Consider the following 3,275-nt stretch of genomic DNA (forward strand, 5'->3'; position numbering starts at 1 on the left):
CCTTAGTGCTCGAGCATGGAGGGCTATGTACCGTGGTGGTCTCCCATTGGCCAACCATATTGGCCGATCAGAGGCAGGTCGGTAAAATGCCGATCACACAAGAGGGACCCAAATATGAGGAGATTAACTAGCTCACTCGGACAATCAATAAGATCCCACGATCCGTGAGAACGGTAATAAATACCGGGAGTTACGAGTCCATAATGGGGCGTGATTTATGGGATCATAAGTGCGATTCATGTCTATAACGTCACACCGTTATATATAGCAATGATGAGGTCTAAGGCGGCAGGTTACTCTCATCGAATGTTCTAGGTCAAGACTGCTGTCAAGTTCTTTTAGCTCGGTATCGCTAAGGGTTCTTCGGCGGCGGTCTTCAATACCGGAACATTTTGGCGCCCACCGTGGGGCAGGTAAAACTGCATCCCACACCTTTGTTGTTGGACGTGAGCAGAAAGTCTCAATACGAGGAGTGAGAGAAGTCGTAGGAAGTAGGAACACACTACACGCAACAACATATCCAGATTCACTCATTCATTCATCATCGCCAACTGTCTCCATAATCCACGCTTACTGGTCAATACCATGTGTCAATATGATACACCTTTTCTTCTTCTGACTATTCACTGACGCTGCACCACCACTTTCATCTTTGGTTTGGTAAGATCAAAAAAGAAAAATCCCACCTTTTGCTTGTGTTCTTGAGAAAGTCACTGTTTTGTTAATACCCATGTGCTATATTCATGTTATTCCCGACATCACATGTTCAAAAATTGATTTGGAAACCCTGTTAGATCTCGGGGTGATTCATGTTGTGTCACGAGATTTTCTGAGGTTTTGATGACCATGTGGTAAATTCAACCCCTTTGTGTTCGGTGTTGACTTTATTTGCATCCAAAATTGGATCTTACAACGGGGTGGTTGGTTGCCATAGAAGATTTGATTTGATTTGATTTGATGTTATTTTGTTTTGTTGGTTTTAATTTGTAAGGAAGATGCAATCAAGGGGTGTGCCCCTTGAAGAGAGAACGAGAGGTGGCGGGCGTAGAGATTTCCAAACCCAAACATTGGCCATCCGATAAGGCCGCAATAAAGAAACTGATTCACAAAGAAAAAAAAAAAAAGCCCAATGGTTTCACGAGAAAGCTGCGCAACGGAACCCATCTTCACGTGACCTCACCTCACCTCACCTCACTCTCTTTCTTTGATTCAAAATCACTCACTCTTACTGTTTTCCTTCCAATCGGATCCACCATGAGGGACAAGGACAAAGAAAAAGAGACAGAGAAGAAGAAGTACCCTATCGGCGCCGAGCATTACCTTCTCTACGAGGAGATTGGCCAAGGCGTAAGCGCTTCCGTGCACCGGGCGATATGCGTTCCCTTCAACGAGGTCATCGCCATCAAAATCCTCGACTTCGAACGTGACAATCGCGATCTCAACAACGTTTCTCGTGAGGCCCAGACCATGATCCTCGTCGATCACCCTAACGTCCTCAAATCGCACTGCTCCTTCGTCGCCGAGCACAATCTTTGGGTGGTTATGTCGTTCATGGCCGGCGGTTCATGCCTCCACATATTGAAAGCCGCGCATCCCGATGGTTTTGAAGAGGTTGTCATTGCAACCATTCTCAAAGAGGTATTGAAGGGTTTGGAGTATCTTCACCATCACGGACACATCCACCGTGACGTCAAAGCCGGTAACATTCTCATTGATTCGCGCGGCACCGTTAAACTCGGCGATTTCGGTGTTTCTACCTGCCTATTAGATTCCGGCGACCTTGGTGCGAAAAGCACTTTAAGGTCGGCACGAACCTTGGTGCGAAGAGCACTTTAAGGTCGACATTTGAATGACCTAAACCTTGGTGTGAAGAGCACTTTAAGGTCGACATTTCGATGATCAATCCCTTGGTGTGAAGAGCACTTTAAGGTCGGCATTCCAACGAACAATCCCTTGGTGTGAAGAGCACTTTAAGGTCGACATTTGAACGACCCGAACCTTGGTGTGAAGAGCACTTTAAGGTCGGCATTTCAATGACCCAAACCTTGGTGTGAAGAGCACTTTAAGGTCGGCATTTCGACGATCAATCCCTTAGTGTGAAGAGCACTTTAAGGTTGACATTTGAATGACCCAAACCTTGGCGTGAAGAGCGCTTTAAGGTAGACACAGTCTACACCTTGGCGTGAAGAGCGCTTTAAGGTAGACACGTTCAACAATCTACACCTTGGTGTGAAGAGCGCTTTAATGTCGGCACAATCTACACCTTGGCGTGAAGAGCGCTTTAAGGTCGGCACAGTCTACACCTTGGCGTGAAGAGCGCTTTAAGGTAAACACGTTCAACAATCTACACCTTGGCGTGAAGAGCGCTTTAAGGGCGGCACAGTCTACACCTTGGCGTGAAGAGCGCTTTAAGGTAGACACGTTCAACAATCTACACCTTGGCGTGAAGAGCGCTTTAAGATCGGCACAGTCTACACCTTGGCGTGAGGAGCGCTTTAAGGTAGACACGTTCAACAATCTACACCTTGGCGTGAAGAGCGCTTTAAGGTCGGCACAATCCATACTTCGGCGAAAAAAACCCTTCAAGGTCGGCATTTTAACGACCCATACATTGGCCACGACGTCGCATTAATGGCGGATTTTAACAACCTGTACATTGGCGAAAAAACGCCCTTCAAGGTCGACAATTTAACGATCTACGTCTCTTGGCGTCAAAGCATCTTAAGATCAAAATTTTTCAACAATCTACACCTTGGCATGAAGAGCGCTTTAAGGTCGACATTCTTAATAATCTACACCTTGGCGTGAAAAGCGCTTTAAGATCGGCATTTTAACGATCTATACCTTGGCGTGAAAAGAGTTTTAAGGTCGGAATTTATATGATCAAAAACCTTGGTGTGAAGAGCACCTTAAGGGCGGCATTTATACGATCAAAACCTTGGTGTGAAGAGCACTTTAAGGTCAAAATTTAGACGACCCAAAACCTTAGTGTGAATAGCACTTTAAGGTCGGAAAAGGTCAACAAAACGCCTATCTAACATGCTCTTCACACTTGGCGTGAAGAGCGCTTTAAGGTCGACATTCTTAATAATCTACACCTTGGCGTGAAAAGCGCTTTAAGATCGGCATTTTAACGATCTATACCATGGCGTGAAAAGCGTTTTAAGGTCGGAATTTTATTTTTTACAATCTAGACCTTGGCGTAACAAACGCTTTATGTGACACCCTTACTACCCCAACACATATATTAAAAATTATAATACATTTAAGAAGGT

General features: G+C 45.2%; 1 pseudogene; it reads left to right on the top strand.

Moving 5' to 3' along the window:
* Positions 1–1,137: 1,137 nt before the first annotated feature.
* LOC145949481 (serine/threonine-protein kinase BLUS1 pseudogene) lies at positions 1,138–3,034 on the top strand (annotated as a pseudogene).
* Positions 3,035–3,275: the final 241 nt, after the last annotated feature.

This window comes from Cajanus cajan, chromosome 7 (genome assembly GCF_000230855.2).
Source record: "Cajanus cajan strain Asha chromosome 7, NIPB_CcT2T_4, whole genome shotgun sequence".
Classification (NCBI taxonomy): domain Eukaryota; kingdom Viridiplantae; phylum Streptophyta; class Magnoliopsida; order Fabales; family Fabaceae; genus Cajanus; species Cajanus cajan.